At 38.7% G+C, this 14,690-nt stretch overlaps 1 non-coding gene and 1 pseudogene across 1 annotated transcript; one reads left to right on the top strand and one right to left on the bottom strand.

Moving 5' to 3' along the window:
• The first annotated feature begins 6,113 nt into the window (after window positions 1-6,113).
• On the top strand, window positions 6,114-6,816 carry LOC118851035 (annotated as a pseudogene).
• A 4,612-nt stretch (window positions 6,817-11,428) lies between these two features.
• Window positions 11,429-11,535, bottom strand: LOC118852524. The gene has a single exon (XR_005010596.1). It is a non-coding gene; the product is annotated as a U6 spliceosomal RNA (small nuclear RNA).
• Between the last annotated feature and the right edge of the window lie 3,155 nt (window positions 11,536-14,690).

Here is a 14,690-nt window from a genome sequence, read left to right as displayed (position 1 = left end):
TATGTTTAATTAAACTGAGATTGTTAATCCCTTAAAGTTGCTTTCCTTAGAAAAGCAGATCAAAGAACCTGTACTAGCAGCCCTACTGTGTGCTCTTGTTGGTCTTTCAACCCCAAAACAGCTGCTAGCAACATTGTTGTCACCCCTGGTCTGGTGTAAATATTTCTGTTGCTCTGTTGAGCTTTGTTTTTCTATAGTTCTATAATGATGTTTTGTCTGGTCCTAGTGCACAGAATAAATGTTATGCGGGTTTAATTTTGAGTGAAAAGTGCTTATTACACCTTGCGATTTGATCCTTAAAATACATGTACATATTCATAGCAGCAGCTCATATCACATTGGCGATATATGGAAGAAGACTGTGGGAAGTTTGAGGACTGGTTAAAAAAGTTTGGAAAAGCCAGTAAATGGGGTCATGAATGAATTAGGAAGGTGTAAAAGAATTTCTTTGAAGGAGTGAGGGCCCAGTTGAGATTATGTAACATATATGTGTAGTAAACCCTTTCAGCACTAATATTTAGAAGCCTCAATGAAACAATCAGCCAATATTTGTTAAGTACCTATTTTGTGACAGGCACTGTGCTAGTTGTTAAGCATGTATGTACAGAGAATGGACCAATGCCTCCATGCAAGGAGCTTACATTCCAGTAGGGGAGACAGCAAGTACAGGGATTACTAAGCAGTAATGAACTTCAATTACTGGAGATCTTCAAATGGATCCCGAATTACCACTTGTCAGGAATTTTGTAGATTGGATTCCACTTTAGGTCTACGTTGGACTACATGACCTTTAAAGCCTTTTCAAATTCTGAGATTCTATATTTTTGTGAATTTAAGATTAAAGTAATGAAGTCTTTCTCTGATGCCACTGATATGTTTAACTCAACCTACTTACCTTTTTTTAATCTTCCTTCCATTCCTCATCTCAAGGGAAAAATATATAAAATAAAAAGCCTCTGTTTTGATTTGGTCATAATATAGTTCCCCTCATCTTTGGGCTTCCTTTTCAACATAACACTTTTCTTCTACACTCTTTATCCTCTTTGGGTTTTCTCTGTCTAGATCCTTTTTTTTCTTTCCCAGCCTCTTATCTTTCTCTAGCCTTTCTATTCTAGATTGCTTTAACTCATCACCTTATGTTTTATTCTCTTACTCCTTTTGTCTTTCTATTCCTCTTTTCTTTCTTTTCTTCACCTTCTCTCCTGCATTCTGTTTCTTTTCATCTTTTTCTTTGAGCTTTCTTCTTTCATAGCCTCTTTTCTTTCTTCTCGTATCTATTTCCTATCTTTTCAAACTTTCATTATTACAATCCTTTTCTATCCTTTTCCCTCCTCTTCTTCATCCCCTGTTCTCTCTCACCATTGGACTAGGAAAATCTGTCTTTCCAGTTTACCAGAGAAGGTTCATAAAGCATACATCCTGACAATGGAAGCTCTTTTAACTTTGAGATGCATGTGTGTGTGTGTGTGTGTGTGTGTGTGTGTGTGTGTGTGTGTGTGTGATGTACCATCTGTACTGGCTGTTCATCCTCCACCATCTACTATATCAAAAAACAGTTATACAGGGACACAGATGTTGCACTGCAACATTTAGGTATGTTTATGGGATTGAGAAAACTCCATTAACTAGGAATCTTGATCTACCAGTTTCAGTTACATTATATCCACAAGAATAACACCATTAATGAAATATGAAGGGCTTTTAAAACTTTAAAGTACCTGTCAAGTTAATTGCACGATCTAAACACCAAACTTGTTCCTCTAATTGAAAGCTTTAGAGTTGCCATCCTTCAGCTCCCTCTATAGTCAATGATCAATTGTAGCAATAAGTAGTTTAACATTTGTGTACACATGTAATGACACATCATAATTCAGGGAAATGCCAGTGCACTGAAATAAACAGAAACAGAGATGAATGTGCTGCCAATTTCTACCTAATGACTACAGATCTGTCATCTTTTCTCTGGTACATTGAATACATTAGCAAGAAACAAATGTGGGTCATCCAGGTAATCAATATTCTGTGTCAAATGAAAACTTTTCCTGTAGTATTACCATGTTATTCTTTTTGATGTTTTCTCTATTCCACTAAGCCATGTCCATTTTTTTGGCCACACTCCCCAAAGCTTCTTGGGTTATATCACTATGCGGGTGACCTAACTTAACACATTTGGCACACGTATATTCATTCTAACATGTTAGTTATTATAAACCAAGATTCAGCTTAAATAGTACATTGTTGAAGGATGGAAAAGATGACCACTGAGGTCCCATAGAACTTTAGGATTCTATGATTCAAATTGTCCACTTTGCTCAATGCCATGTTGCCAAAGGAAATATTCTAATGTTTGTAATGCTGTTATTAACAGATTCATAGAATTTTAGAGCTAGAAGGTAACATAGAGACCATCTCATCATTTTCTAGATAAGGAAAAGGAGATCCTCAGATACTGAGTGACGTATTCAGGCATATGTTATGCATGCAAGGCAAAGGGAACTAGACTGGAAATTGGAGGACCTTGGTTCAACTCTGCCACTGTGCAAAAGTATTTAATCTCTCACAGCCTCAGTTTCCTCAACTGTAAAATAAGGGGAGTTAGACTAAATGACCTTTGTGGGCCTTTATGTCATTGATATTCTGTGATTCCGTGAGTCATACAGAGAGTGACAGTGCCAGTGCCAATAGTTAAACTTAGATCTCGTGATTTGTAATCCAATGTTTTTGTCACACTTGGTGCTGCACTTTGACTCTCCCTTTCTTTCTTTTGATTCTGTTTCTTCCAACCTGATGAGAAGAAAAATGAAATGTTCAGATAATGTTTTCCACCTCTGGAATAAAGGGAAACAGGACCAATATGTTGTACTTTTCTGGCTGGCAAAAAATGGCTAATTCTTTCTAAAGCAGAGGCATAAAAATCAACCAACCAAATAAATAAAAGCTGAACTCACTTCAGATGGAGCAATTCTTCTTTGAAACAAATTTGATCTTAAGTTCCCAGTGTTATAGAGACTGTTACACATTCAATATGAGGAAACTCTCTGGCAGAAGAGGAGTCACTGTGAAACAATTCTCGTCCCCCTACCCCCTGCAATCAGGTTCAAGGTGCTCTTTGCAATATCTGCTTCCTACATAACAAACTCAATATCATATTCAAACTTTTTCTTTCTCAATCTTTAGACCTGGTTTCCTCATGATGACAAAACTTCCTTGGATATCTTTTCCAGCACTGTTGTACTTTTATTCATACCCCCTCCCCCAAATCCCTGGTTGTGGTGGAGGAGTAAGATAACTCCTTGTTCCTCATAGATATTTCCAGGCTTCCCTCTATCTCCATTATTCAGTGACCACTCCTCTGAGTTTCATTCAATCTATAGTTAGTAGACAATTAAGATTCTGGTAATTGTTGTCCATAGATCTTCAAGACATTCTGCTTTCTTTCTTAATGGTTCAATTCCTTTCTCACAGATATTTCTCCTCTCTAACAACTAAACTCCTATGAAAAGACTGTAACAACAATACTACTTGCCACTACTGTGGCTGTGTAAGACCAATAACACCAGCATACAGGAGGGCTGCTAGCATGGGTTCTTTGATCTGATTTTAAGGAAAGCAACTTTAAGGGGTTTATAATCTCATTTTAGTTAAACATACATATATCATTCACTTATTTCAGGGGAAAAAGTCAGCACCCTGAACTTCAGAGAAAACAGAAACAGAAATTACAAGAAATTATAAAAACAGAGCAAGATAACACAAATCAGCAAACAGGCTTCTAGCTATCTGTCCAAGACATTACATACATAGTTACCAGAGAAAGAAGCACCAACATCTGGGTTTTTCAAAGGTGGGGGGCTCCTTAATGGCTACCTAGAGTTTTGTCCGGTCAAATCTCAGGACTCTTCCAGTGAGTGAGCCCCAAACAAAATGCTAACCTCAGAGTATGTATACACTTCATCAGGGTCATACGGTTTCACATCTCTTGAGGGCTTCACACCTCTTGTGACCTAATTAGCAAAAGGGTATGGGCCTTCCTACAAACAAAGGCAAGACTCAATCAAAGGCACTTGATTGCCTTAGTGCTGAGAAGCACTCCAGAACAAGACAACAAAAAGTCTTGCTTTACTTGCCATGACAGGGACTTAAAACATATATGTTGATACTCTCCAAACACCCTAATATCCCAGCTCCCCAATTTACCCATTTGCCTTGATCTATTCCTCCACTGCACCACAATTATACACAGAGGTGGTCATGCTCTTAATCTTGCCCTAATCCAGAAGTTTCCACAATTATATTTATGAATGCTAAAATTACTTTATCTGATCATAATATGTTGTCATTCCACCTGTTCCTTTCCCTGCACCTTCAAACTCTGTCATTTGTCTTCTCTGTAAACCTCCCATATCACTACCAATCAATATTTTCCCAAGGTTTTCACTGTTGTACTGTTACACTCTTCCTTTCCCCATTTTGACACCTTGGTGAACCAATTCCACTTCATACTGACCTCTTCTCTCAAATCTTTTGCCTCTTTATCCTATTGACTATCTCCCTCTACCAAACTCCAGCTCTGAATAACCTGCATCATCCACTGCCTTCACTCCAACTCGGGAGCTGCTGAATGAATGTGGAGTTATATATCACTCAATACGAACTGGACCTTCACTGCAGTGATTAGTATGTGCAGTTGGTTGGACATCCCAGTTAGTCCTTTGGTACATATATGGTATATTGACATTGTGGACAAATAGTGAATTAGGAGGAAATTGTTTAGGTGGAAGAGCAGTTTGTATGTCTTTGGAAATATGCTGTAACACTTTCAATGACTCTGAGCTTTTCCTGCAAACAAAAACCCATTTTAAAAGCAATGATGCTATGTAGTAGTAAATGATAAAGATGTCCCCACTTCCAAAATAATTAAAATCACCTTCCTGATGTCATGTTCCTCTTTGACAATGAAGGACAAACAACAACTCATGAATAGTAAGGGCTGCCCCACTGGGGACTCAACTAGCCAGTTCCATTTGGGCAATGCAGCTCCTCCCTCTCTCCTTCTTTCCTTTTCTTTCTTCTCTCCCCTCCTCTTCCCTCCCACCCCCTTCTCTCCTCTCCTTTCTTTTTCTTTCCTATTTCCTCTCCCTTTATTCACATATGAGACCCCTACCTGTGGGTACCCCGCCCAAAGGAATGTAAATTTTGGTTGAAATATACCACTTACTTTCCTTATACCTTTTCCTTGTTCCAATGGTCAACCTTCATCAGCAGCCCCGTGCCCTGTACCTCTCCATCCACAGTGGGCAGGACCACTAAACGGAACTCCTCTACAGCCTGTTCCACGGTCCCAGATGATTATTATAGCAATTTTATTTAGATGAAAACAAATTAGACATATAGGCTTTGTCAGTCACTTTTTTTTAAGCATTAGTAAGGTCAAACATTTTTTTCCATAGTTTTGGTATCTCGGCCTTTTTACTGTTGACTTCTGTGGGAGAAAGTTGTTGGAAGAGTAGAAGAAAAGAAAATTATTTGAGCTGAATGAGGAGAAAGAAATCATATATGTGACTGGGAGAAGTTTAGACAAGTGAAGCATCTCAGGGGTTGAATTTAGGGTGAAGAAATTTAGCAAAATTTGGAAAAATTAAGAAAAAATATGAAGAACAATCTCTAGGACATGATACTGTTTGAAATTCTACTTCTGGGTGAAAAAGAATCAAGATCAAGAATAATTAAGGATATAAAAGACAAGGTAATATGGAGCACAATATGAAGAAACAGACACAAGATGAATAAAAAGAAGATATTTGGAAAGGCAGGGCAAGGTAGGTAAGAAAAGTTAGCTGAAACAATTAGAGGGGGAAAGGAAATGAATAGAATGAATTGGTGGGTGAGGAGATTGGTGAAATGGATAAGACGTTGTTGCAAGGCTAAAGGGAAGCTGAGAGTGGCTGTTCTTTTGTTAAGGTTAAGGAAAGGAAGCTGAGTGGCATTTTTAAATTATTAAGAGGTGATTAAAAAGCTATAAAATGTTAACTAGGATATGGGCTTGAAATGCAAAAACTCACACATAGTTTAAAGAGTATGCTTAGAAATCTAGGTGGTGGGTGAAGGCGGCCATGCTGCAGCTGCGGGATTCGGTGGACTCAGCGGGCACGAGCTCCACGATGCTGATCCAGACCTACGGTGGCGTGGGCGTGACGGTGAAGGGCACGGGGCCGGAGGCAGGATCCCAGTGTGCCAAATGCTGTGGCCGCTCAGTGTGCACGACCCCGGCCTGGGACGGTGGAACAGGCTGTAGGGGAGATCTGTTTAGTGGTGCTGCCCACCGAGGATGGAGAGGTGCAGGGCATGTGGCTGCTGATGGAGGCTGACCATTGGAACAAGGAAAAGGAGTGGCTGGTTCTCCTCGCAGGCCAATTTCTGCTCATCTGTAAATATGACTTCATTAATCCACAATGCCAGCAGGTAGTTAAAATAGCGTTAAATGCAACTGATACCATTTCTTACGGAGAGTTAGAGTTTCCTCCAATGGAATCCCTGGTCCACAAATCTGCCTTATGCCACTTTTATAGAGCATCCAATGGCAGATACTGATGAGAAGATTGCATCTCTTTGCCATTTGGAAAACTTCAAAGCTCTATTAATTCAAGCGGTCAAGAAGGGCCAAGGGGAATTCAAGACCTACAAAGGCTCATGTCCTTCATCGACAATGAGGCCAAGCTAGGCTACTCTATGTCAAGAAGCAATATCGCCTTCCAAACTTCTCCATTTCACAATCCAGTTGCTATAGAAGTTGTCTTTTGGGTATTGGGACTTTAAAGGAGGTTACAGGCTGAAAGGTAGATGGAGGACCCAGCATATGCTTTTAGTTTTGTAAAAGGATATGTAATAGTTACTCACCTCTAGGGTTATGAATAGTAAAATAAGAATTACAGATTTCAGATATCAGATACTCGGCAACAATACAAGCTATACACAAAGGGCAAATTGAATCCAGTTGTCAGTTGTATTAGCTATTATTTTATTTTCTAATTACTTCTAGTGCTTTTTCTTGAGTGTGTGATTTTGCTTCTTTTTGACATTTTCCAATGCAGCCACTCTAGCATGATCATAAAGTCCAGAATGACTTCACTTAGAATGTAATGTGATGTTAATCATATACAAGGAAAGGTACCTGATATCTAGTGCCTGTAGCTACAAACGTTTACACTTAGTGTCAATTTTTATGTTTTTTTTTAAAGAAAAAAAGCTTCATCTTTGGTTTTCCTTTTTAAGAAGCCAAATGGCAAAAGTAGCCAACAGCCTGGTCCACTCCAGCTGGACTGAGTCTTTGCCTTTGTTAGCTACTGTTGCAGATGACGGTAGTTGTTTTGTAAATATAAGTTTGGTCTGAAGTCAAACTATTTCTAGAATGAATCTAAATTGTGTTAATATTTATGCTACTATATACAGGCCCAAAGATGTTTATGGGGGGAAAATCACTTCAAGACATTTTAAATGGTTTTATTAGACAGTCACCTTGATAATTCTTTGCACATGATTTTATTAACATATATGCTAAGTTTTCTATTGCCTTGTGAGTATTTAAAAGGGAATTGATTTGCTTTGCTCTTTGAGCACTACACTTTTTAAAGGCCTCCTGTTAGACTAGCACCAAGCAACTAATGTTTAATGGTTATCCATGTGTAGGTAGGTCAGAACACTGTGCTCATTTTATCCTGGCTTTTGTGTCCTGGTGTGAATAATATAGTTGAAGATGATAGCCTTTTACAAATACATTATACAAATTGAATTGTTGCTAGACTTCTTAGAAGAATAAGGATGCTGTCTGCCACAAAATACAACATAATTTGTTATAAACTTTCCATGCTGTCTGACCAGTCTCTTGGTTGGTGTGTGTGTGTGTGTGTGTGTGTGTGTGTGTGTGTGTGTGTGTGCGTGTATGTGCTTGAACTCCTTGTTTTTAAAGCTCAGATTTAATTGTTAGCTTGTGAGATGACTGGCATGTGTGTGTCTGGAATGCAATACGCTGCATGTCCAAAAGAGAAAGACCATTTGAGAAAACTTTCAAAAAAAAAAAAAAGAAATCTAGGTGGTACTGTGCATAGAGTGTTGGTCCTGGAGTCAGGAAGCCCTGAGTTCAAATTCAGCCTCAGATGCTTACTAGCTGTGTGATCCTGGGTAAATCACTTAACTTCCATTTACCTCAGTTTCCTCATCTGTAATATGAGGATAAGAACAGCACCTATCTCTCAGGGTTGTGAGGATCCAATGACATGATATTTGTAAAGCATTTAGCACAGTGCCTGACACATTGTAATCACTATATAAATGTTCTTATTGTGGAATGACATACATCGAATATGTGTACCTCAACCAAATGATTACTATCTGTTTTCCAAAGCGTAGAATTACATCCCTCTTAGGAGTAGGAGGAGGAGATGTTAAAGAGACTCCAAATTGTTAGGGAAAATGAGTATTACCAGGGGTTTCTATGAGAAAAGAGGGATCTGAGAGGTAACATGGCAGATTGGATATGTATGAGGTTGTTGGAGAGTGAAAGAGTGTTACACAGAAGAGGAAGAGAAGGAAAAGAATGGCTGTATATTTAGAACTTAAAATGGATTTGTGGGTCTTCCTGAAGAGGAAGCAACTGAATGGGTCATAAGAAAAACAAAAAAAAATCAAAAACCAATGCAATTTTCTCAAAAAATGTAGAAAAAGCCTTTGATAAAATGCAACAAACATTTATGTATTTATATGTACATACATAATACATACATACATATATCTAGAATAGGCAGAGAGTGACCTTTTTAAAAAATATTAAAATATCTATTTAAAACCGAAAGTGAGGATAGCATGAAATGAGTATAAACTCATTTTCTAATAAAAGTAGGATAAAGCAAAGACTCCCACTATTATTGATATAGTTCTGGAAACACTAACAATAGCAAAAAAGACAAGAGAAAAATTAAAAGTGTAAAGATAAAGAAGAGATAAAACTATCCTTAATTGCTGCTGGTGTGGTAATTTATTTGGAAAATCTTAGAAATCAGAAATGATATGAATTAATTAATGGCTTCATTCATGTTGCAGACTAAAAAAAAATCCTCAAAATTCAGTGGCATTTCTCTATCATAATAAAATAATCCAAGAGGCAGTAACAGAAAGGAAAATCTCATTATAAATAATTTTAAAAATGCACAAAATATTTGGGGATCAATCTACAAAAGCACATAAAATACTTGTATAGATTTGAATGGGATGGATAATTGTGAATACTTCACAGGGTAAAATACAGGGGTTACATTCTTCTCATAGTTCTGAAATAGGGAATGTCTGAGGGAGTAGGAGAGGCTTGGGATTTGGCCTTGGGTGACACTGGAAGGTCAGGGCCTGGAGCTGTGGGCGTGCCCTTCCCCCTCTCTCAGATGTTTAGCACCATATAGGATTATCTAATGGACTACCAGTGAGCTATTTGTTCTCTGCTCCAGGAAGATCTCTCCTTCCCCCCTTCCCTGCCCCTATTTCTTCTCCTAGACTTTCAGACCCCACCGGATAGTTGAGTTCTGATAGGGAAAACCTGAACAGACTGGATCAACCTTGGTCCTCTCTCTAGTTTTCACACCTAGACTGTAAGACCACCTTCCAGCCAATGGTGAGAAGGAATAGAGGTGGGCAGGAATCTTCATGGAGAGTATAAATTAAGGCAGCGTTCCCTTTTACCTTGCCTCCTCCATCGTGGAGGTGTGCCCAAATCTTGCAAGGTTTGTAAAATGAATTCACTTTGCTTCTCCTAAAGATGCCTCTTCTATTATTTGAAAATTCTGTCCCATACAGATTTAATTACAAAGTGGTCCCTAAGGAAGATTAATTATCTGGAGGGATATTTAGTGCTTGGGCTGTGACAATACTACCAGACTTAATTTGCATTTTAATGCTATAACAATCAATTTATGAAAGAGACATTTTGTAGAACTTTATAAAATAATAACAAAATTCACTTGGAAAAATAAAAGATCTGAATATCAAGGAAAATAATGAAAGGAAGTAGGAATGAAAGGGGAATGGCACTTCCAGACCTTGAATTTTATTGTAAAACAAAAGTTATGGAAACCATATGGCAAGGCTAAAAATAATGAGGTAGGTTAATACAACAATTCGACAAGGTAGAAATGGAAAAAAATGGAACTAAATAATCCGGTGTTTGACTGTTACGGGCCGAGTTGGAGCCAAGCCCTGTCCTCCTCGGACCTCCAGGCCCAGGGGCCTGCTGAGGTAAACTCAGGGCTTTGGGATGTGAGTGGAGCCAGGAGGAGGGGTCTCGCCTTTGTTGCCTCCCTGGCAATTCCAGGTCTTTGCCTGTGCCCGGACCTGCCTGACCACGTGGAACTTCCGGCTCTCTGGCAGAGCGTGTGGAACTTCCGGTTCTTTACCTGGACTGCCTGCCTGCAGGGAGCTTCGGGTAGTGCAGGAAGAGAAGAGGAGGAGAGTAGGCGGAGTTGGGGCAGTCCTAGGACCCAGGTGTATTAGCTTTACCTGTCTTTCACTCACGTAACCAAAGAATGTACCTACGTCACTAAAGGTATAAATGTGCTGCTTGCTGAAATAATAAACGGAGTCATTCACCATCTTTTCAGCTTCCGCCCCGTACATTGTCCGCGAGATCAGGCCCTTTGCTTAGGCAGAGGCCTGGGGCTTGGGGGGAACCCCAAGCATAGTTACGAGGCTTCGGAAGCTCGTAACATTTGACAAACTTGAAAATATAAAATACTTAGGAAAAATTATCTATTTTATTTTAAAAAAAACTGTTGAGAAAACTAGAATGAAATCTGGCAGAAATTAGGCTGAGTCCAATACCTTACACCATATTCCCCAATACAGTCTAAATGAATACATGATCATAATATTATAAATCATAGCTGGCACATAGCAGGCAGTTAACAAATTCTTACTGACTGACTAGAAGATAAGTATATCGTACCTTTCACAGCTATAAATAAGAGATGTCTTTTTTTTTACCGTTGAAAAGTTTATTTTATGTATTTAATTTTATTAAATATTATACAATATATTTTTATTAAACTGTAGTGTAAATCTGTATAAATAGTTGAATCTTAATCAGGTACAGTTTTTTAAACTTACATTCCTGAACACTTGGCAAAAGATTCTCTACTTTTTTCTGAATCATTACTGGTAATGTGTATGAGAACACAGCACATTATCTAGTCTATTCCAACAATGCAAAAACCATCCACTGTACAAAGAATAGAACCAATCCACCAATTATTTCAAAAAGTTACCCTGAATGATAGTGCTGAATTGTAATTGAGCTTGTAGTAGATGATAGAAGTTAAAAACTGGCAGGGAAATTTAAAATTCTTTGGAAAGTGTCATTTTTGAAGTTAAAGTTGTTACTAGAACTTGGAAAAATATGGAACGCTTCAGAAATTTGTGTTTCCTCCTTGCGTGGGGGCCATGCTAATCTTCTCTATATTGTTCCAATTTTAGGACATGTGCTGCCGAAATGAGCACAAGAGATGTCTTCTTAATCAAGCAAGGGATACAGGCAATTACGAAAGATAAAATAAATAATTTGCATTCCATAAAACTGAAAAGGGAGGGAGAAGTATCCTGGGGGAGATTCTGGTGCAAAACAAAAAAAGATCAATAAAAACTTATTTTAAAAATAAAGTATTCTTGTGTGAGGAAATCTAGGCACCAGAAGGGGAAAACATTGCAAAGTATTCAGTTAAAGCTAACAATGGAAGGAGAAAAAGTACTGGTTTTGTCATTAGAGTATACTATATACTGCCTGGCTAATAAGAAGAAATAGATGAGGAGTTTGGGAAATAGATCACAAGACTTGCATAAAGGTATGATATAGTAGTGATGTAGATTGTAGGGGCTTAAATTATTCAATTATTAAGACATCTACTCTCTCTCTCTGTCTCTCTCTGTATCTTTCTGTCTAACTCTATGTCTCTCTCTGTCTCTCTCTTTTTCTCTCTCTCCCTCTCTCTCTCTTTCTCTCTCTCCTTTACATTCTTTTTTCTCTCTCCTTCCCCAAATCAGAATAGCTAACAATTGACTTGCCTTGGTGATAATTTCATATTTAAAAAGGTGGAGGAACCAACAGCAGGGAATTCTATTGTGAAACTTACTTACTAAAAAGGAGAAACCAGTTGCAAGGGATAAGAATGATGGGGACATAGTAGGCAATAGTATCACTCCCTGCTAGAATTTGTGATAGAGAGCAATTCAGGGCATAGTTGGGCATGTAGCCTAGATTTTGGGAAGGCAGATTTTAAATATTTGAGAAGAAAGGTAAGTAGGATGTCATAGTCTAACATGTTTTAGGGGAAGTAATAAAAGGAAGAATGGTAGATACTTTAGATGAAAATTTGAAGATATTACTGAAAATGCTACCAGTGATAATGGAAAATGGTATTTGATTGAATAAATGGTTGTGTAAGAACACAGAAATCATTGACCAACTTAGCTTTAAGTAAGGGATATGCAGAAGATGGAAGCAACTTCACATAACAGAGAAAGAACACAGACTGGCATGACATGATTTTGGAAAAAGGCATCAGTAATGCTAAAGCTCAGAATGAACTGAGGCTCATAATAGAAGGTAAGGAAAACAAAAAATATTAAAGTTATAATGGGAGAAAATAGGATCAAAGATGAGATAGGCCGTTTTGTCGGGGGTGGATGGGATGATGATAGCTGAAAAGAGAGAGAACAGAGTTGCGTAATTTTAACTTTGTTTCTGTTTTCTCTGCCAAGAAGAATGACTTTTGTATTGGAAATGACAGAATAAAAATTCCTATTGAAGTCAAGATAAATTAAAAAAAAGAATTAAGTGAGTACCTAGCTGTCCTCTATGAATTAATGTCACCTTACCCATTTGAGTTTCAAAACTGGCAGATGAGATTCCTGAGCCACTATCAATGATATTTGAAAAATTATTAAAAATAAAAGAGATACCACAAGATTAGAGAAAGGAAGATTTTTGTCTACATTTCATGAAAAGGGTAGCGAACAGAGTCTGCAAATATAGGATAGGCTAGGGAGCATGACTTCCATTCTTGTGAAATTTTTAGAATGATTCATTAAAGAGATGGCTACTGATTATCTGGAAAGGTAATTAATTATTACAAAGAGCCAACATGGTTTCATCAAGGATAGGTCAAATTAGATTAACCCCATTTTCTTATTTGGCATACACTACTAAACTAGCAGATGAGGGCAATGCTGTTGTAATAGTTTGCCTAGATTTTTGCAAAAATTTTGATAATGTATTTCATACCATTTTTATGGAGAAGATGAAGAGACATGGATTTGTGGATAATAAAAAGAAGTGGTCAGAAGTGGTAGGATGGCCAGATTCTAAGAATTCTTTTTGATGCTTCAATGTCAATATGGCAAGAAGACTTGAGTAAAGTTCTCCAGGGATCTGTGATACTGTACTGTTTAACATTTTATATCAATGGCTTGGATAAGGACAGATTGAATTGTAATCATATTTACAGATGACACAAAACTAGGAGAGTTACGTAATATATTGCATGATGGACAGCATCCGAAAGGATAATGGCAGGATAAAACTTTAGATTCAATCTAATGAGATGAAATTTAATAGGGATAAATATAAAGTTTCACATTTGTGTATGGAACACAAACATAACAAGTGAAAGACGGGGACAGGATTTGACAGGAGTTCTGAAAATGATCTGGGGGTTTAAGTGGGTTGCAAAATTGATAGGAGTCAGCAGTGTGATGTGGCAAACAAAAACAAAACATAATGCTTTCTTGGGTCACATTAAAAGAGATGTAGTTTCCAAAAATAAGGAGGGGTAGCCCACTGTACTTTGTTTTTTATCAGACTGCATTTGGAGCACTGTCAACAAGTCAGTCACTAGCACTTAAATTAGAGTTAAGTGCCTGCTGTGGGTCAGGCACTCTACTAAGCATTGGGGATACACAGAAAGGCAAAACAAACAAAAAGACCCCAGTCTCCACTTTCAAGAAATTCACAATCTGGTGGCGGAGCCAAGATGGCGGCTGGTAAGCAGGGACTAGTGTGAGCTCCTTACCGAGTCCCTCCAAAAACCTATAAAAAATGGCTCTGAACCAATTCTAGAACTGCAGAACCCACAAAACAGCAGAGGGAAGCAGGGCTCCAGCCCAGGACAGCCTGGATGGTCTCTGGGTGAGGTCTATTCCACACGGAGCTGGGAGCTGGGAATGGAGTGGAGCAGAACCCAGCCTGAGCGGCGTGGAACAACCAAACTTGGAGTCGGGCGGATGGGGCCCCTAGCGCCCTGAATCAGTGAGCTGCGGCAGTTACCAGACTCCTCAACCCACAAACACCAAAGACTGCGGAGAAGGTTAGTGGGAAAAGCTGCAGGAGCGGAAGGAGTTCGTGATTTGGCTTCCAGCCCCGGGGGCAGCGGAGGTGGGGCAGCTACAGTTGCTGCTGCTTCTGGCCCCAGGCCCACCTGGTGGGAGGAATTAAGTGGCAGATCAGAGCAGGGGTGCACAGCCTGCCAAAGATCTGAGTCCAGTTCGGGTTGGGGGTCCTTGGGGAAGGAGCAGTGCCGGTGTGGCAGAGCTGGCACCTCCCCCCCAAACGTGGAACATAGAACTCGTTAGTCTACAAGCAGTCATACCCCACTGAAAAA

The sequence above is a fragment of the Trichosurus vulpecula genome, chromosome 5, assembly GCF_011100635.1.
Source record: "Trichosurus vulpecula isolate mTriVul1 chromosome 5, mTriVul1.pri, whole genome shotgun sequence".
NCBI classification, from domain to species: Eukaryota; Metazoa; Chordata; class Mammalia; order Diprotodontia; family Phalangeridae; genus Trichosurus; species Trichosurus vulpecula.
The sequence above is the reverse complement of the archived record's forward strand: the minus strand, read 5'-3'. Positions and strand labels throughout refer to the sequence as shown.